Here is a 23,088-nt window from a genome sequence, read left to right as displayed (position 1 = left end):
ACAAAGTAAAAACTAACAATTAATCATAACTTTCACAATGCTAGTGGCAAGTTACGATGTCAGTGAACAGATAATAAATATGAATATCACAGTTGTCGACTTATAATTCTGATCTCTGTGAAACTGTATATTTATATATAATATTTTTGACTTATTTTTTAATATATAGATTTATCTTCTTAAAAATATATATTGCCTAATAGTTATAAAACTTCATGTGTGCATATATTAATATATGTAAATTACAATAAAGTAAAATAAAAAGATAATATTGATATGAAAGCATTTTTGTGTAATTTGAAATAGAACATTCGAATTTCATTGCTTTTCTCAACTGAAAGAATTATAGGGCCACTTCGACCAAGCTCCGATTAACTTAATCGTTGATTAGTCATTTGTCAATCTGCTTCATGAGCAAATGCGATTGGTCATTTCCAATGGACTAATCAACGATTAAGTTAATCGGAGCTTGGTCGAAGTGGCCCTTAATATTTATGTTTTCAATTGTGTAAAAAAAAAATGAATACATTTTTCGATAGAACAAATCAGTCTCGAAAAAGGATTAATATTTATATTTTTCAATCGTACAACATTAAAATGAACATTTCAATATGAAGAAGTTTGTGAAAAACGACAGATAAATTGAAAAGTCCAGACGTTTACCGTTAGTATTTGCAAGGAAATGCATGCCACTGTGGTAGCATACTTTATTCAAAAGTACTTTCAGAGAAGAGCGGAGCACGAACTCTCGCAGCCGCTCGCCCATTCCACGCCCGGGATGCGCGCCGAGTCTTTTTCAATGAATACCGAAAACTTTGCCTGAATATTCACCGCCGCTGCCGCGTGATATTAGTTATACTTAATTCAGGCTACCGTGCCGATGTGAGAATCTCTGAGGCGGAGGAGTGTTATACCCTGCCGGGCCGGGAGGTAAATCAGCGAGAGATATATCTCTTCAAAAGAGGTTCTCTCTCGGATCCGGTGGCCGGCCTCAAACGACGGCGCGCGATCCCTATACCGCACCGTTCGCGCAGATCTTTTATTTGAGATCCATCGCGCGGGTAACTTATATTTTCATTAGGCTTTCAGGTTGGATGAGACTTGTAGAACAGTTTCAGCTGTGCCTCGAGGCTCTCTCTTTATACCTACACGTGCTTTTCTCGGGCGTTGAACACCTACGCGCGGGTGCAGCTGCTCCGCGGGATCGCGTAACGCTCGCACATTGCGTGTGCCATGCGAACGAGCGACTGTGCACGTGCTTATACGAAATTCTTTTATTTTGATTTGCACCTTTCTAAAGTTCGCGCGTATACGTCGACTACGTAGCGCTTCTGCGCGCGATTAAGTGAAATACGTGCGCGAAAGCGAGAAAGAACCCTGCTCGATTTTCGCCGGATGGACTCGGTGGTTCATGACGCGTAAATCTAATTTGTAAGTGCACGCTTTGTGATCGCCAGGTATCCCCCTTTGAATCTGCCTCTTTCGATCTGCCGGGTAGATATAGAGCAGCGCGGTTTGACGTAATATAATGCCGCGGTCTGCTATGTAATCGCCGCTCTGCGAATGTGTTGCGAAGGTTGTGGGAGGTTTGAGAGAGAGCTTCGTGTAGATCGCTGAATCCAGGCTATAAACACGTAAACATTCAAAATTCGCGACGTAATTGTACGCACAAAATTGATACTATTTAAAAGACTCTGATTATCTATTACAATTCGTTCTTAGTTTTTTCTTTATTAGAATATATAAAATGCAATTCTAAAAAATTTTAAAAATAAATTAGATTAAATGTAGGAAAAATTGATATTTTAATTAATATTACGCGGCATGAGAATTCAAAAGGGTACATATATATAACGTAAAATAAAATCATTTCCGTAAATACGTTTTGCGAAACGTTTACAAGATAACGCGATCAGGTAATAAGTGTAACGATAACGTGATAGAATAATCTTAACCCGCGCTCTAATAATAGGATAGAAACCGGGTATGAGATCCGCGTCAAGATAAATGATAATGCATAGTTTATACGGAAATACGAACGCATGCATACGTATAAAGACTGTATATAGAGTATGCATCCATCCGTCTCCGCCGCTTGTGTGTTATAAACTAACACCGAAGTTAAATGAATTCGAAATGATCGATAAACTTTATCATTGATCAATTAAACTTTGTACCGTGTGAGTGACGGGCGTTGAGATAGACGCAAGAGGGTGGCAGGTGGATGTGGAAGGGGTGGTTTATTTAATGAACGCTAAATGCGGTGTCCCTGCCAGTGTCGACGTCGTCGTTCCATAAGATGGCGACGCGGAACAACGACGACGACAAGAAAGGTGTAGCGCGTCGCATCATCGTTTTTCTCCTGTCTCACATTTGTAAAGTTTAAACTACCGCGTGATTTGTATTCCGCGATTTGTATGCTCTTACACGTGCTCAAGTGTCTAACTAAATCCAAACGAATTTTGGCTTTAAAAACATTGATTTTGTTTTATCGACAAATTTCTAGAATATGAGAAAATGCGAAAGATCCGAAACACCTTCATTACACAATATGGTGAGTTCTGTAACGAGCGAATAATTAAACGTGCGATCGTATTCTCGATCATTTTCCAGGCAGCTAAACCAGCTATTCAATATACTCGCATGACAAGTCCCTCATTTACATCAACTACTGACGGAGCACAATCGAAACGTTTCACAAACCTATAATAACATTCGGTCGGAATGCGATCAACGAGAGAGAATTTTGCTTAATGGTTTTAATAGATCCGTAAGTTTTACAAGTGCACGCAATTTGAAACAGCCAACGATAATGCTACGGGTTTAAATTGTATTTACGCGTAAAATATACGACGCGCGTTTGCTAAACTACTTAATTATACATTTGAAATCTGATTGATAATATTTAACATCACTTTTCTTTAAACGATTATTTTTTGCATATTGTGTATTAAGGATGAAAAACATTATCAATGCCGTTATAATTTTTGAAACACATTTGCCAAGTAAAAGCGTCAATACATCATGGTACGTTTTAATACACTGTACCATGCATTAATCATTTACGCTCTACAATACATGGCCGCAATGCGGAAACGTACCATCAAGAGCACCAACTCGAGGTAGAAACGCTGCATATGCGATACACCATACACCTGCATAAATGTTCGCCAAACACGCGTGGATAGGTTAGGCAAATTCGCCACTTGTTTACTCGGGGCTGTCGTGGTAGGTCTTGGTATAGGCCTCGATAGAGATGTAAACTCGAATTAGGCCTGACTACCAACGTGCGAGCTTTTCCCTTGCGTGCGCTCAAGCGATATTCCATGCCCTATCCAAACTTGCGGCGAAACCGCGCTTAACACGCGCACGTTACCTCCTTCCGCTACTCCTCCGCCCTCTTACTTACATACGTACGAACGTAATAACAGCAACGATAATTTTACGTGTTCGTCAGAAGTAAAAGCCTGTCGGCATTAGTAGAGAAATAGAAAATATTTTAAGGGAGAAATGCATTGTTCTGCTATGTCATATAACTTACATTATTTCTCTACGCATTTCTCAAATACTTATAGAATTCAAGCATTGTCCCGTAGCGGGATACCAGTATTCCTAAAAAAATTTGTTGCTTGTGTTCTTAAAAAAAATTCATCGCCAATATATTTTTTGCAGTTCGTTGTTTCGTTTAAACACCTTGAACATTTTTTGACATGTAGAAGTAGATAATTCACAAAAATAGGTGATTTTCGTATAATAAATAATAGAACAGCAATGCGTACCTATTGACATATGACAAAACAATCTTAACGGTTTTTAAAAATGTGTGTATGTCGTATCTATTGTGAAAATGTCATATCTATTAAACTGTAAGGCTGCACATTGCAAATTACATTATTCAAAATTAGTATTACATTACGTACGCTCAATTCAAATTTTAGCCTAAAGTTGATCATTGTTAATTCTTTTTTATATAATACTTTCGTACAGCAATCTTTAGAACGTTAGAGCAGAATAGTTCATATTAATGCTATGAGAAATTATAAAGCATCCTGCATTCTCATTTTTTATTTTAATATTTATCATCAAAAAGGGATATATATAAGAAATGTATATATAGTAGGTAATTTATTGAATCAATATATGTAGGTAATTTATCTAATCAGTTAGAGAGAGAGAGAAAGAGAGAGAGAGAGAGAGAGAGAGAGAGAGAGAGAGAGATTTTACGATTTACAGTCTACACGATGTCTAGATACCAGATGACAGTTTTCTGTTACTATATCGGCAGGAAAATTCTAAGAAATATATTATGTACATTATCTTGAGTATTTCTTGAAGCCGATAATCTGATGGAGATGGCTCCTATAAGAAACAATTTTCAAGACTTTATTTTTTCTAGAATGTCTAAATAAAATTAATTTTTAAAAGAATTCTTCCGAGATAATTAAACTATGTTAATAATATGTTAATATATTAATAAGTTGCATTTTATGCATGAATATTCTAATTATTTATTACAATCTAGAACCTTGTGCTACTTGTAACCTAAGTATAAGCTAAAAAATGCCTTCTCCAAATGCAAATAAATATAACCGGTTTGATAGAGAGTTTTGATTATACATATAGTTTTATTTACAGTGTCTTAAACTGTATATTTATGGACATATTTTTTTCTTTAGACTTCGAATGACTCATTTTTATCATTTTTCATGTATTTATGCTTTCCCATACATTTTAACAATACTTTTTTAAAAATTATATTATATCTAAATACTCTTTAAGAGTTATTCATTAATAGTATAAACATATATAAATAATTACATTACTGATTTTTCTTGGAGAATTACAATTTCTGATATAACATATATATAATTCTATAGATTTCTAAAATTTCTCTCTCTCTCTCTCTCTCTCTCTCTCTCTCTCCCGTTCATTCACTCACTCATATACTTTTTCTAATTCTTTCTTTCTTTCTCTTTCTGTCCTTCCGCCTCTGCATTTCTTGCTTCTTTCCTTTATCCACTTTTCTCCTTTTCCCTCTTCTCTTCGAGTATTACACCTCGAGTATGTACACCTCTTGTCAGCTTTTTTTTGGATTCAGTTTGTAATAAAGTAATAGAATAGAATAATAATAGATAGCAAGCAAATTCATATCAAACTCTAACATTACTCATAATTAGATAAATATTACAATTTCTGATATTAAACAATTTTAATTTAAACAGATTTATGAAAAACTTAATTAAATTTATAATTATTTTGTTAAAATATTTAATATCTAATCTACTTTAATGTATTTAATCATTAAACAAATGGATTAAAAAAATCCTTTCTTAAAAGGATTTTTTGAGGACAAAGTTGTAAAGTACAGAATCGAATCTAGAAGTTCGAACAGAGATGTTTGCTCTTCGACAACCAGACGTGAACTGACACTGAAATTGAGGCAACCTGCTCTCGAAACTTTAAAATTTTCTTTGGACTTATAACAACTATAATTTAAAATTTCTATAAACGGTAACTGTTTAAAGTTTTAGTTGCCTTTCTCAAATCCAAGTCTGTACACTGCGTTATGATCAAACAAACAACATCTAGAAGGGGGGAATAGGGAGAAACGTAATAACGTCCATATATTTATGATAAAATCTCTTAAAGTTTTCATCGCACAAATTTATCGCAACGACGATCATTTCGCTCATATGCTTCATGTATGCAAATATCGCGATCTGAATTTACCAGCAATTTATGCCACGGAAAATAAACGAGAGTATACGAGACGTGCGAGAAAAGAAAATGTGAAGTCAGAGAAAAGAGATTTCCCTAATTGTCACACGAGCGCCAACCACCTTTGGCCGTTGCGCCGCTCCGTGTCCACCGCTCTCTCGTATCCCGAAAATAAATATGTCTGCTGGATCGTATCTCTGCGGCCGTACGATATTATTCCTGGCATTTGAACGCATCCGTGCAATTATATGCATCTTATTGGAGGCGTTGGGGAGCACTTCGATGCGCGTAATCGCTCGATCTGCTTCGCCACTCGGCTCGTCCGCGCACCACGACCGCTTCGCATTCGCTGCGGAAAGGGAGAGACAGAGAAAACGAGAGAGAGAGAGAGAGAGAGAGAGAGAGAGAGAGAGAGAGAGAGAGAGAGAAGATAGGAGATCGCGACGAATAAATGAAACAGCACGACTGGAAAAATAGCGAACGAGTTGTAAATTCTGAAAAAACGAGGTAAAACTCCGGCAATCTAACGATCTGACGATGAACTGCGAGCAACGGTAGATCATGTCGCTATAATAAAATCCCTTTTGTGTCTCTATAATTGTTCATTAATTAAAGACACACCTCATTTGGCGAGATAAATGTTTAAGCGCTTCAATTAACGGAGCTGTAGATGAAACTTATTACTATCAACACCTCTTGCTTTATATATTTATAGTGTTTAAGGACGGTATTCATAGTCGGTTCTTATATTTAAGACCATCTTAAGTACAACCTTAAGATGTCGTTAACCAATCACAGAGCCGTATTAGCATCTTAAGATATCACTTAAGACGGTCTTGAAATAACATCTGATTATGAATACCGGCCTAAGTGAGATTTTGAGAACGATATTATATTTTATAAAAGTTATTTGAAATTATCATTGCGCGCAATGATAATTGGTTTTGCTTGTGCATCGTTTGTTTCAACGAGCTTATCTCAGAGAGTGGTTTATATTTCAAAATTACACATCCGGGTGTTCTCGCTAGCGGAATTCTGCGGATCTCGAGGGGTGTTGGGTGGAGACGACCGTGGCACCTGTACAGGTGTGCGAGAGACCGCGTTTCCTCGGCCGTTCCGCGTGTGTGTAACAGTCGCGGATGCGCGTGTCTGCGTGCGAACGCGGGGCCTCGTATAATATCCGAGGCGTTAGGGCGTCCGGTGGTACCAGTGTCGGTATATGTCGCCCGGGCGTGGGCGTGCGTTTTATATTCATCGCGAGGGTATCATTTTCACGAGAAGTTTGAAAAAAACGCGCAAACGCGCGCGCGCGCGCGAGCGCGTGCACACAGACGAATAAATAATGTCGCGGCGTTAAACTCTTATCCGAGGTCGCCGGCCGGTGCGCATAAATAAGACTTGCGTGTAGGTACACTGTCTCTTCCCGTTCGCCTTGTCTCCTTCTCTCGTTTGCCGAATTGATTCTCTCTGTCGCTCCGTCGGACTTCTCGCCTTCTCTTCTCTCTTTCTCTCTTGTCTCCCGTACCTATACCATAGTTCATGTAAAGATAATTATTTGGAAGGTGTAAAAGCATTGCTTCTCATGGCTTCTAAGTAACAATGTACATAAAGAATAAACAGATTCGGATACTCATATTTCTAGATGTAAGAGAGAAAAAAGCGTTTCAAAAAATTTTAATGACTCAAAAAACTTGGTCATCAATGTATAATGATGATAAAACTCTTTCGCTCTCGTTCTTTATTAGATTGTAATTAAAATTGTTTTTTTCTAGCATTTTCTCAGTAGAGAATATAATTAAAAAGAAACTCTTCGTTCTATACAAATTCCATAGAAATACGTGTCGATACATCGTTCCTTTCTTTTGCTTCCTTCGTTTATCCTTGTTATATATTTGACGAAAACTGGAATCTCTGTAACCGGCATCTATTTCTGGTCCGAACGTCGGGAAAAATAATCTGCCGGAGAAATTGTCCACCTTTCCGAATAAATATGCCAAGGTGGAAAGCCTCCTGGATCATCCGTTGAACGAATACCTAACTCCTTACAGCCAAAATGTGTTCCTGTTTTTAGAGTGCAAGCCGGGTTTTCACTAGGGATACCCAGATTTATGACGGCCTGCTCTCTCAACCTCACCTTATTTTTAACCTTTCGCCCACTAACGAACCTTATCTCTCGGCTGCATTTCTCTGAGCAGTCGCGATAGACAAAAGAAAAACGTCTTGTTCGTAGACCCCATAACTTAAGGATCTGCCCGATCTCCGGCCGACCATTATGTCTGAAATTTTTACATCTTGTGTTATCTTTGCATGATACCGAAGAATATAAAGTAAAAAGAAGAAGAACATCGTTATGCATTTCGTGTTGAATGATTGACTTACCGAGAGATAAGAAAACCCGATTATAACTGACTTTTACCTGAGAAAATATTATATATGATTAATTATTATGAGCCATAAGTTTGCTGTCGTAGAGAATAAAGTTAAAATATAAAATACATATGACAAAATTTTATAACATGCAATATATAATATAAAACAATATTAACTGAAACAATTATAAAGAAAGAAAAATCTTTACTTAATTATTTACTAGAGCGCAGTGGAGTACACAGAAGTTAATGTATAAAATATAACATTACAAAAAATATCAATATATCTATACAAATCTCGTAAATAATATATTTTCTCAATTCTCGTGAGTGATGTACACCATCCATATCTTTTCTATTTCTGTCTTTTTGATTTAAACTGAAACTAACTGACAAATTCTCTCCCACTGCAACCTTGCCGGGTCAATGCACTAATGCAGTTTAGAAGACAAAAGGAAACGGACAAAAGCACGCACTGTGAGAACTGCGAAAATTCGACAGTCAATAACGACAGGTACGATACATGCGGATAATTCGACAATAGTGCGAACAATTTTGTTGAGAAACTTATATTAAAATATTTTGTTATTATTCGTTGATGCTGGACCGCGCCAGTTCTGAATAATGTGAATCAACGTTAAGATGTTCCAATAGAAGGGAAGCACCTCGGGATGTTGACATGTATAATGCAATTAGGAGACCGCGGTCTTGAACACAGCCCTAAAGCCAAGGGAAGACGTTGTTTGAGTTAGGATAAGGAGAAATCGATCGTACCCTCATTAGCCAATAATCGTAATTAGTAATCTACGCCATTATACGCTTCGGGCAGTCGGTTTCCCCTCGCCCGCATCGTGATCGTGCGATGGAAACTCTCTCTCTCTTTAAGACTTGGATAGAAATATTCTTCTGATATAATTTACAGTTATACCAACATAAGCAAAGGGCATAATAGAGTTTGTTCATTAGAGAATAACACAAACCGATATACATATACGGATAAAAATCATTCTTATTATTAATTATAACTATTTTGTGAACGATGAAGCTGAAAGTCAAACATAGATATATACCATTTTTGGTAATTATATTATACATATATGAAGAGTTCTCGTACATTAATTGAATAAGAATATTGATCTCTTTATTTTCAGCGAAAGAAAAATTAAAAAATTGAAGAAAAATGTTACACACATAATTGAACAGAAAAAAATTAACGTAACAATTATTTTATAAAAATGCCGTTTAAGAATTTTCCGAGCAGAAGAAAGATCGAGAAAAAGTTTTCTATTTTATACGCAAGGTATTTAGAATCTTTCTCGAGAGTCCCCTAACTTAAACCTGGAATCTACTCAGAAGAGTAAGATAATAACGTTGATGTTAATATTAAACCTAAAAATATATTAGAACTACAGTTATTCACTTTTAATACATAATAATAAAACACTATGTCCTCAATTTTTTATAGTTTTATCTAAGAATCCGGATTGTGATCGAATGACCGTTACGTATAAAAGATCGATTCATCGAAGCGGAACAATTTTAAGACAGTTATGCGTCCCCGAAACTAGTGTACCGTTACGAAAATTAATTATAAATTTACGGCAATATAATGAAAGTTTTTCTCGCTAGATATGCCACGTCATAATACCGACTTTATGCTTCACTGCCGACGCTACGAAAGATGTATTGATAAAACAAATCATAACATTATAAAACAAATATGTTATAAATTAAGCCTTCTCTTTCAACATTTCATATAGAATTATTTGAAATGTGTGTTTGGGAATGTCGACAAATATATACAAAGTAATCGGTATTGAAATTATTTTGGAGCTATTGATTAAATATCAGCATCAGTTTTACTGCGCAATGTATTCGGACAAAGATGTCGCCTTCCCACGTTCCCATCGTACCAATCTTCAACCCCAACTTGCAAGGAAAACCCGCCATTCTCCACTCATCCTCGGAAACAAATGTTTAAATTCAAGAGAAGTTAATTAAAACTAAGCGTAATTATAGCGGCGCCGCTATGTAAACTGACGAGGTGGACGGGGAAGAATGACGATGAGGAGGGACCGGGGAGGAGACGATTGCCCTCCGCCGGGCGGAGATGAAAAGCTATTTTGCCGTGCTCTCTTGGATATCGTGTCCTTGTGAAAGACTCTATTGTAATAATGAGCGCGGAAGGAACGTGGAGAAAAAAAACTTCCCTGGAAAAAATTCATTCGTTCCTTAAAAATTGATTGTCATCGAGTCGCCATTAAACATTCCCCGTGTTCCCGCAAAGGTCATGTAGGTCTGGCTTCGATGATAGTTTTATAATTTCCTGCTCTTCAAATCGTAACACCTTCGTCGAGTTCGTCAAATATCGATTTTAATGCTTCTCCTATAAAAAAAGGAAAATAATATAGCGATAAAGAAATCATTTAACGTTCAGACTTTAAACTCAAGTAAATGTTAGTCGCCGACTTTTATCTTAATAACCACTAATGCAATATAATAAGACAATTAAGATTATTAGTACAAGAATAAATTCAATACAAGGATATGGAACATTACTCCTTTTGCTAACGGACAGATTATTCTTGGCATTCGTTCTCGCACCAAATCGGACATCCATATATTATGAGCATGCAAACAAAGGAATTGCCAGCATGATATATAAGTTCATAGTCACCAAAATAATCACGGTGAGTCAGGAACGTGGCGGTCCGAGAATACAATTCGTTTGGAAAAATCGTTCAACTAGTTATTATTGGTGCCCTCTTGTATTCCTTGGATTCAGCCGTTAATTCCCTTCAAGTGACAACTTCTCTACCATTTAATCCGGGAGTTAACTCCGTCTAATTGCGAGCGTGTTATTAATATTCTTGGCACGTGCGTTCCGTGTGCGTCCGCAATGTCGTCTAATTATTCTCCGAAATTATCGTTCGCGCGCGCGAGCGCTCAGTGTCCAGAGTCATGACAAATTCGAGGCCGTCTCCATCCCGTAAGTCCGACGGTGTGCCATTATTTCGAAACCAACTAACTCGTCTGGCGTGGACTTAAATGGGCTCGGACAATCGGCGGACCATTAGGTTAGAGCCCGCGCCATTAAAATCAGACACCCTCGGACTGTAGCAGCCGTCCAGGCCGAGCCAGACGTAATGCTAAACTCGTTACCAAAATTTTGGGAGCTAACGCGTTCACCCACCCATGAGGAAGAAGTGCACTTACGGCCGAAGGGGACGTATGTTCGAACATCGAAGAAAATCTGACAACCGTTACAACTTTCCATGGATATCATTTTTAAACTACAATAATATTAAAGAAGTAATATATATTAGAAAAAGTTGCTTTAGATAACATTAAATCTAATATAAACAATGATTTTTTTAATACAATATCGGTGCAATATGATTTCAAACTTTATATGACAAAAATTGGGATAAAATCTCAGATTTTTTAGTATATTCCGTTAAGCACATGTGCATGCTTATTAGAATGCGTCGTCTTTTCCTATGTAATAAGCTGCTCAAGCTATTAAATATTCTCGATTGAATCATCATCGCTTCGAGTAATATTTGCAGCGAACTACTATCGAGCTATCATGAAAAACCAATGTTTCACGTAGACATTCGAGATGTGAGAGGAGCAACGCCGCAACTCGTAGCAACCGGAGAATCAGAGAAAGAGACGTGAAAATACCGACAACGCCAAAGCTGGGAAGGAATAGCATGAAGGAGGGAGAGTGTGTAGTCGGTATAGGAGCATTACAGACATTAGATTGGGACACGAGCGCAATAAACCTATCTGTATAATCTGCCCTGCAGGAATTAACAGCCCTCTGAAGGTAGCCACTAACGAAGTAATTCACTGGATGAACGTGGGGGTTGAAGGGGAGAAAGAGAGAAAGAGGAAGAAAGGGAGAGAAAGGCGCTCGAGAAAGAGAGAGACGGGCTGAGCTGGCGCGGGGGTGTAAGGACCGACCCTACATATATAGGATGCTCCAAAATTGAGATTTAGATCGAATCACGGTAAGGCAGCTACCTTTGCGTTGCTGGGAACTGACAATGAACGGTAAATAATTGCCAAGGAAGAGAAAGAAGATACTTACGACGAGCGGCGCACAAACGACCACGTGTACGCATTGTCGAGTCGTTCTATCGTGAATAATTATTTATCGCCAGAAATATGATATGTCAAGTCGGATTCTTTGATCAAAGAATAATCAAATTGCCTCGGTGTAGTTCCATGTCCTTTTTTTTATACGTAACGTTCTTCCTATATGATGTATGATGCATATATGAAAAAAGAGAAATAAGAATATATAAATAGACATAAGATATCTATAAATAATAAAGCGAAGACTGATTATATAATTATGTATTACAACATATTTATTATTTCTTCTCAGAAAGATAAAAAAGATTGATTATAGTTCTAAAATTGCTATGTCTGGAAAAGGTATAATCTGCATATATATTAATGCATTAGATATATGTATGTATGTATTAATATATGATTTGTTTACCATGATTCCGACTTCATACAATCTTTAACATAACGGTATTTGAAACACAGTGTATTACGTTAGCTATATGTTGTAACAGGAGAGCGAGAATGTAGAAATAATAGCGGTGGGACGGTGGAAACGTGGATAATTGCTGACTTAGGGCCTGCCATTTCCCTCATAGACTTACATCCAAATCGATGCCTTGCCAGGCCCCCGGCGAGCCACAATTTATTTATGTCGATAGTTTCTTGATTTGTCGACTCCTGCCGCTCATTTATATCCTCGTAGGGCACTCGCAGATATTTCTCTACGCGGAACATGCGCTACTAACACGAGCTATATAGAGGGACTCGAACTTTCTTAGAGAAGTTGGGACAGTGAAGACAATGCGTCTTTTCCCCCTCTATATCTTTACCTTGGAAACATAATTTATACAAAGGACAAACGCTGAACATTATAGTTGCATAGCAGATTACGTGTTTCAAAATGTTTGTTAAAAATTTTCAAATAGACAGACTTTTTCTGTAAACTCTTAATTTCTAAATTATAATTAGGCATACGCTATTAGGGTTACAACGCACTTTTTAACTTGAATAGTCTATAAATTTTTTATGACGCAATTATACTGTATCTGATATTGAGCAACTGATCAAACTCGATCTAAGTAGAAAGTCCAAGATACTAGTCTCTCTTTAGAAAGAATAAGATATTAGTTTTTTTTATTTCTCTCGTTAAAACGGAATATTTTTAGATTAAAGCTTGCTACAACGTGCTACGACGAATAAATATTTGTGGAAAGAGAAAGTTCCATAAAGTTGCTCTTAGATAAGTATTTAGGTTGTGGAGTAACGTGCTGGTTGTCTTCTCTCGAGTATCCATCATCTTATGTGATGGCATGAGCCGCGCGGGACTAGAAATAAATACAAGCGCGACAAGAGACGCTGTAAGTCAAGCATGCTAAGAACTATCAGCTACATGATGAACTAGTATCTAGACGTATCAACACGAAATCCCTAATTGATTATCATGACAGAACAAATCCAAAGATCCTTCTAGTCTTGCAGCCATTAATAATCTTGCCGGAGATGATACAACTGTCAACCAAGTCACGCACGAAATGAAAATTTTCAAGATATATATTTGTAGTTATTATATTTACACACATTTGTTATTATTATTGACTGTTATGTAAGCTGTTTTCAAATTTTAGATTCGAAATTAATCTTTTCTTTTCAATTTAGGTTTGTGATATCATATATGTACATAAGTTATAATTTAAGATAAATGCTCGTTAAATAATTTTATCTGAAACGTATAATGTTATCGTTAGTATATTATCAATTTATTTGCTTTTTGTTTTATATTACTATCGATTTATATGTTTAATGATTTTTATCTTTAACTTTAATATTTATATTCTTAGCTTATCATGAAATATTGATAATAAGCAAGCATATCACATCACGTGCAATAAAATAAAGGGAACATGATGCGATTTTGATCTTAGCGATAAAAGACACAGCTGTGCGCTTCCAATTTAAATTTCATTGAGTTTACGGCCCGTTTCGTTTAGTTTTATTTACTATAATTAATTTTTCAATCGGGGAACGAAGCGGCCTTTTACGATGCCGTGGATTAGCGCCTCATCCGCGTTACGTCATTGCGAGGAGCGTCGTGCAGCCAATAGAAAGAGACTCAATGTCTGGGGCTACGTTAAAGGTTCGCATGAGTTTACGACCGACGCGACTTTGCTCTTATTGCCGGACCCTTCTCTGTACGCTCCTCGTAACACTTCAACTTTACAAATCGCGATAAAGGCGGACGTTACGCCTCGGTAATGTAAAGATCGGGTTTACGGACTTTGGCGATGCTTTACGGCCTCGCGGAATTGCGTGAAAAACTGTATGTATAGCGATAACGATATATGAAAATATTACGCGTGATGGCAGTATCGTGATGGAAGTATCGTGAAGTTGGTGAAAGTAAAGATTCGTCGATTTAATCGACACGAAGGTTTTCCGTTAAAGGCCGGAGACGAACAAATATGAATAAAGTGATTAAAAAACAGGATTTGCCCTTGCCCCAAGCGCTTTCGTATGCTAAGAAGCCATTTCTTATAATTCACACTTTACAAAACTCTTCGGGTTTTAACATTTTAACTTCGCCGATTCTCCTATTAAGAAGTGATCCAAAGTAGTAAACGTCCAAAACGAATCTCGAATATTTTAATAACGTGTTGCATAATGTGTGTGTGTGTGTGTGTGTGTGTGTGTGTGTGTGTTATCATTATTACTCAATACCATTATAATTAACATATAATATGTATTACAAAATTTTTGCTACATATTTATAATATTAATATATTAATATATTTAACTAGTTAATTAAATCAGTTAATAAATATGCATGCGGATGCAAGGAATGCGGAGAGATTAATAATTCAATTTTTCAGGAATTTTTATTTTTTCCTCTCTCTCTCTCTCTCTTTCTCTCTCTCTCTTTTCTAGCATATCTTTATTTATCAAGGTGTTATATAATTATTAATATAGCATATTAATGGTAATTAGAAATTTATATACTATGTTATTAAAGCATTTAGTGTAAAACGTAACGAACAAATCATTTATAATTTATATTAATGATTGCATCGGAAGCAAAAAACGGTCACTGTCATTGATATTTCATCTCAAGGGATATAGTACTTCAACTTAAGAAGCTTCAGGAAGACATTGTATGGACGCGCGATCAGTTATAATTTATAAGAGGACTATTCGCCGGCAATCGGTGTCGTCAAGGTGGTAGACCATAACATCCGGTTTTACGATCTAGAATTGGATGTAATTTACGACAGCCGCTTGCTTGTTTTTTTTTTACGCAACATATACTCTCCGTCAGTACATTTCCTTCTAAAAGAGAAAGAAGAGAAACTATAATATTTCATCTCATCTTCAAAATATGAAGATTCTAAATTTAACCGATTCATTCGATGTTCGCAAGGTCGACGGTTGTTTTTTAAATTTATTTTTTTATCCCGACATACTTTCCCCAAAACCGAAAAAGAATCGCCGAGAGGACTACCACGACCAGATACGATCTAAACGAAATTCCACGTTCACACTTTCAAATCTCTCCTATCGAATCTAATAATCTTTAGTAATACTTCTCTTGCGGGTTAACTTCTGTCACTAACTTGCATAAAGTTTCGTCACAAATAAGAAATCACATTAACTTTTAAATTTAATGTTACCATGAATCAGTATAAAAAATCAATATCGAGTTGATTTACGCCTTTATGAACATATATATTTGCCGTCCGGTCGCAATAAAAATTCAACCAATCTTGATAAGGCCTTTAAATTATTAGCTAACAGAAAATTCAAAGTTACTACTTTCTACACACAAGATTTTAATAATTTGGTCAAATGGGTGATAAATATTTAAATTTTTTAATATTCTAATGCCTTAGTTATTTCACAATTTTGCAATCGAAGTATATATTATGTAATACATTATGTAAAATATCGAAATCTACGCGTGTCTTCAAGAGAAAACATTCAAATAAAAGAATATTATTCCTTTATTTATCTCAGTTTCTACATAAAACAAAAGGTGCTTAGGTGCCTGCATTGTTCCAGTTTCTCCGTAATGAAATCCTCCCCAAACATTTCAAAGTGCGATGTCAGAAATGGAGGTACTATCGATCACCCGTTGCAGCTGAGAGACTTCATTGCACGTGCGACAGTTTCTTAGCGACCGGCCGCGTTTAATTAGAGAGAATATACATTTATTTGCATAAAGTATACGCGCCGGACCGTTGTCCCTATGGAAGATATAACCAAAGTAGAGATATACAGTGGACAGCTATAATATAGGAACGGTTCGGCGGTACAGGGAGGGTAGATGGAAGGATGTACGCGGGGGTATACGAGGGGGAGGGATATACATCGAACGCGAACGAGAGAGAGGAGGAGGAAGAAAGATGGAGACAGATTCATCTTGAAATTGTATCGGCATCTGTATGGCCATTAGCATACTGGAACTGACGTATCTCCAAATGTTCTCATTAGCCGAAATTCATGGGCGGCTTCATCGCCCGGAGGCCGTGAGAGGTCTTTCCACATACGTACCGACCTACAGGCTTGTTCAAGACTGACCCGAGCAGTTTTGTAAGGTTAACCTGGTAACTAACCTGACTTAACTCGGCGGGACAGGAATGTTAATAGCATCCGAGTTATTGACGAACCTACGCTGACCGAGCTATCGCGCTCGGTCGCAATTACGTAAAGCCCGGGTTACGGGGCTCGCGTAACATCGAAACATCTCGGACCGCGCCTGACACACGACGCAATAATTATCGTCGATTTATGAATGATTTCGTAAATTACGTTTGAATCTCTCAAATTAAATTTTTATGATTAATCAAACGCGACGAGGATCCTCGTTGGATGTTCCTAAAACTGTCGGATGTCGCTTGAAATTGAAAGCGTGCTACATGTCGGCGCGTCTCATTAAAATTAATCATTGAGTTAGGAATGCCGATTGTGTTATCGAAGGAGAAAATACCGCGCGTATTTTTAATGTAAAACAGCCATAAATTGTATACCATTAAAATTCTATATATTCGTGTCTCTCGCAACGCCAGTATGTATGATGCAATAAACAATACGGCGATATGAAAATTATACCGCTTGAAACCCGTTGATTTATTTTTCAAAGATATCAGGTTTCCAGAAAGACCCTTACGCTCACGTATATATCTCTATATATCTCGTATGAATTGTTAGCGAGGTAAACATTATGAATTACGAGACAGAGAGGTAATATATTTTGTGTTGTTTCGTATCCACTTATTATTTATGTGACTGGCGTTATCTGTAGTGCAACTTAAATTACGCGCGACAAGAAGTCGTATATATAAATATCTAACGTAACGCGTATAACGCAATATGATTTCTATATAGGTCTTTACATAAATTATGTAGAAAAATAAAATTAAAAAAGACACATTAATATGTAACAAGTGCTTACAGCTAAAGAATCCAATAAAAAGTTACGTATCATGCGCATCGGTAGATCATGAATCGCCAGAATATTGGCAGGCTCCATCAACAAGGACTTACAGTTACGCTATTACGACGAGCGCAAGAGTTCGCAAAGCGAAAGAATTCCTTTATATGCAAATAAGTGAAGTGGAGAAGGCTACTGAAGGCTGGGCTCTCTCTCTCTCGCAGTAGACGACAAGAGGCTTAGGATTCGATTCCTAGATATGAACACCGCCGGTTGTTACCCGCTGCTACTGGCAGTCCCGCTACCATTATTACGACAGCTACTGAGGATGATGACAGATGAATTATTAATGATCGGCAGAAAGGCCTGAAGAGATCCATCAATGACAGACGCCGGCAAACAGGCGTTAGCTATAACTAAGCGATATCGATGACGATGATGATGATGATGTGATGCAAAGTGTTATAAATCGCTGATGGTGTTATTGAGATATCTTAGATTTGAACCGTTTAACGAAGATTACAATTACAAGATACGAAACATATGTTGTATACAATTAATCTTTTTCAATTTTTGAGATGTTTTTTATTTATTAATTCTTCCAAGGTTACGTTTATACTTTGAAATTGTTAAAAACATAAAATAAAAAATTTTGAATTTATACATCATTGATCCATCAGTATCATATTTTTTAATATAAATTTTATGTGTGTTTAATTATGTCAGAAAATGCATTTTTCTTTCAGAATTCGGAGGAAAATGCAGGACAGATTGTATTTTTTGTTCTATTCCATTAAGAATTTTCACAACTCTGTAGAAAATGGCACTGCTTTGAATATATTTTACAGACCTGTTTGATAACGGATATCAATAAGCAGCTTTTAATGCTAAAACTCATATAATAATAACGCTCCAGTTTTAAATTAACTTTAACGACCGTGCGTGACAAGAAAACGATTCCATTTGAGTGCGAGAGCAGGAAGAGCGGGCATGCGAAAGGAGTAGAGAAAAAAGCGTGGAAGCCTTCGGGGCCTTAGGCATAAATGCAGGGAACGAGCTCGCGCGTGATCTCACGCACGTATAAAGCAGGGTCCACATTATCGAGCCAAACCGCGAACCGAGTCCCGAACCGAGCCTCGAGCAGAACTTGCAGACGAACCTCAAATCGAACTCCATCGCGAACCGCGAACATGAGTTAAAATTTTTTGAAGTCAAATCTTGTATTGAAATTTATAATAAAATTTATATAAATTCTTAATACATGTATGCAAAATGCATATTTATATTTACAATCGTATTTTTTAACATTGCAATATATATATTATAAATTTATTGCGTATTTATCACAGGTTTAGAGTATGTTTATGCAATATTAATTCTAAATTTTGTTTTATGGTTTGAAAAGGAATTAAGTTTTGAATACAGAAAAATAATAAAAGCACATATACATATATTCACTCACCTTTTCCTGTTTCCATACTTTTTTTATTTTTGCTTTTTCTCTTTGCAGAGATGCCAATAATGTCGTCATCTTTTTTTTGCACATGTCACTATCACATTCGAGTTCTTTACTTATTTCTTCTTATAAAAAAAGTATGAGAACAGGAAAAGACGACTAAATATGTGTATACATATGCGTGCTTTTATTATTTTCTTGTATTCAAAGCTTAATTCCTTTTCAAACCATAAAACTATATTTAGAGTGGTACCAACTATATTTAATATTGCACAAACATACTCTAAATCTATGATAAATACGCAATAAATTTATAATATATATTGCAACGTTAAAAATACGATTGTAAATATAAATATGCATTTTTTTAATTGTTATAATGTTCGGGATTTTTAGCGTCCCGTATATAATAATCTTTTCTGCTCATAATCACTAATTAATTTTAAACATTTTTTATCAGACCATTCCATTTTGTCTACCAGTAGTCGTGTAGACTGCACATACGTGGATAGAATCAAATACAGCGACTGGGCAATTACTCACGTTTTCTTTCATCGCTCATTTTTTGTTTTTTGTCATTATTTGTCTAGCTCGAAGCTTAACTACCAGTCTACCACCCGACAAAGCGTATAATCTGATCATAAAAAGCATCTTTTGATGTTTCGTCAGAATACCGACTTTTGGTGGGACACTGCGAGCCAAACCGCGTATCATCAAAATCCTTGCAGATTCGTGGGGTGAGCACGCGATGGTTCGCACTGATGTTCGATTCGAGGTTCGCGAGCCTCGCGCGAGTCCGTCGGCTCGACAATGTGGACGCATGATCGGCTCGCAACGAAGTTCGGCTCGCGGTTCGGCTCGATAATGTGGACGCATGATCGGTTCGCGGCGAAGTTCGGCTCGCGGTTTTGCTCGATAATGTGGACCCTCCTTAAGAGCCGTAGAGACTCCGGAGTCACTCTGACTTAGGGCAGATCGGTGAGATGACTGCGAAACGACAACGGACCCCGAGCCAGCAGTGCGAGCGCAGTGCGAAACAGCATTCGTGCTCTCTGCACTATGAGGCGAGGTATGCATTAGGTGCGTTCGTCCGTCTATTTCGTTGCAGAACTTCGTAAACAGCTTTTCTTACTCCAACCAACGACTCTAACGGGCAAAAAAATTAATTAAATTGATTATTTTAAAAACAGCATTATTCCAAGATATTATTTTTGAGAAAATAGACAATATTATTTTGTACAGTAGAGTAAATTATATTAACGGAAATAATGACTGCATCCGTTTTATTCAATGTAGAATCTTTCTGACAACTTATTTTTAAAATAATCTGACAGAACTGTTGTACGAACATAAAAAATTCTCGAAAAAAAAAGGAACAGGTATTCACAGATACAAAATGTATGTTACACACAAAAAATGATGTCGTGGTTGTTCTACTGTTAAATTTGTACTAGAAAAAGTCGCGCGCTCTCTCTCCGGTCGTCGCATGTCACGCATCATCAAGGATTCACTCCGCGCGATTTGATACGCATTAATGACGAGGCGCGGAGAAAGGAAGACCGGGCGGAGGAAAGGAAATCGAAGTTGAAGCAAGAGAGCGGCGATGGCGAGGTTGCTGAACGGTAGGGCAGTCTGTCGATAGTCTACGTTGCTCCCTAATATTCCGCGTCTTTTGTAGGGTCTCATTGTTGTCCCTATAGCAATCCAACCTGACCCTTTCCGCCTAATCCGCGCGGCCAATCCGAATGGCAATCGCCGCGGAGAGATTGACAGTTTAAAATATGTATAATGGATCGGCGTATGGAAACCACCCATGCCCCATACCGTGGAGGGTCCTGAACGGAAGGGAGACGAGGAAGGGGCCCCCGCGATAACTACGATGCTTTTCCATCGGCGGCCTTCCTTCGTCGCCGATCGAGCCGGGAGAACGGATTAAATTGGACGCCGTGAATTAATCGGCTTCTGTTTGAGTGAAATTGGGCGAGTGTTGTTAGGAAACGTGAGCGCCCGTGCGCTTCATTGTCCGCACGATTTCGACCCACGAATCTCTTCAAATCATATATGTGTATGCGTGACTGCGCCGCGACCCCTGCGACCCGCATCTATGAATGTATTCATCGGTAATCGGCCGCGCATGATATTGAGATAAAGAGTAAATTAAAGTATACGCCCACGTAATTACAAAAAGATACACGAGTTAAAAAATACACTTTATTCCTAATATATGTATACATATTCTTATAATAAAGTAAATAATTTTGAACTCATAAATATATTTTTTCAATTTTCTTATAAGAATTAAAATTAAGATGCTCCCTAATTGTTGAACATATTCGAATAAATAAATATCGCTAGAAACGCATTTTATGCTATTATAGTCTATTAAAAAAAAAGACTTTATTACAAACATTAATTTTCATCTATTTAAGGTGTTTAACTTGTGGGAATTTTCGAAACAATACAATCGTGTGTTAATCTCAAAAGAATCGTTCATAGTCGAGTTAACAGCGCGCGGTTGATATGTACGCAACTGAAACGTTCACGTTGCCATATAGTCGACGAACGATTATGCCCATAATCCCGCGCACGCCGCGTTCGCATTATATTCCCTTCACGTTCCCGTTGTCTCTCGCGGACGTGGTAACGGTCAAACGGTGAAGCGTCCATTGGGTTTTTTCGATTTCAGGAACGTGGGTGTCGTGCTACTATCTTACGGTCGCCGGAGATCGAAGATACATTCCTAATGTTTATGCAATGCCGTTGGCAGTAGCATAGCATACGCGTAGCAGGCGGATTTTTTCGTCAGGAATAGCTATGCGATATCCAATCGCATTCGCAGACAGACGGGGAAGAGGGAGGCCACGGGCAATAACGCATAACTCTGACATATCAGATACGAATTCGCGAATGTCCACGACTACGAAAGAATTCCATAATATTGGCTATTTCAACGAGACGCGCTACAAAGCTGGTGGTAGATAGCAAAAATAACCCGTGACTTTACTACACCAGTATAATATTCGTGTTTCCGGTTTATGATAAATATTCTTGTGTGACACAAAATGTTAAAAGCGAGTCAAACCTTTCCTTTTTTCCCCAGAAATACATTATTGAAATGTTCGCAATAAAGATAAGACTCTACGATAATTCAAAAGAATAATGTTACACTTACAGAAATTGAAATATGGAGAAGGCTTTCCAATGTGTAGTTCTAAGATTTTATTCTGCTTTAAAAATATATCCAATATTCAATATTTTTAAATATCCATGTATTAATTCCTTTGTATAACTGATAACTACATACATACGTGAATTATCGTGTAAAAGTGTATTATAAGAATTTTCTCGATAATGTTGAATCTTATTTCACAACTACGTATGAGTAACACGCATACACACACATCTTTGCTCGCGGGAAGCGTATACATTATACGGCAGCGCGTCGTAACCGAAAATTGAATTCATACGTACTCCAAGATAGGAAAAGTTAACGCCTAACGCGCTGAAAATGCCAAGTCAACGAAAATCCCGTGTAAATGTAAATGTAAAAAACACGGCGTACCTTTTAAATTCGACCAGCGGACAGACGCGCGTGGGTGGCAGCCTTATGTAAACCGCTGACAACATATCTAGTTTGCAGAACATTTTATAACCCGAACGATCCCTTACATATCTACGTACACGCGCGCGTAGTGCCCGCCTGCGTGTACGTGTCGCAGTCAAATTCGACCCGTGGTATCCCTCGTACAGAAGGGTGGAAATTTTATGATTGCTGCTCGTCCAATAACCTAGCGCGCTCTCTCTTCGATCTCTCGAAATCTCTCTCTCTCTCTTTCTCTCCATTTCTCGCTTACTCGACATTCCATTTTCCATCTGTCTCTCTTTCTCTCTCTGTCTCTCTCCCACCATCTCGCACCGCCCGGTGAAACTGCATACGATGTGCCATTTTTACGTCTCCTCTGGGTTTTCTGTTCCCGTACGGTGTCATTACACACCTCATAAAGCAGAACACTATCGACCAGCAATATTTTCACCAGAAACTC

The sequence above is a fragment of the Temnothorax curvispinosus genome, unplaced genomic scaffold (assembly GCF_003070985.1).
Source record: "Temnothorax curvispinosus isolate PA1 unplaced genomic scaffold, ASM307098v1 QBEX01011959.1, whole genome shotgun sequence".
NCBI lineage: Eukaryota > Metazoa > Arthropoda > Insecta > Hymenoptera > Formicidae > Temnothorax > Temnothorax curvispinosus.
The sequence above is the reverse complement of the archived record's forward strand: the minus strand, read 5'-3'. Positions refer to the sequence as shown.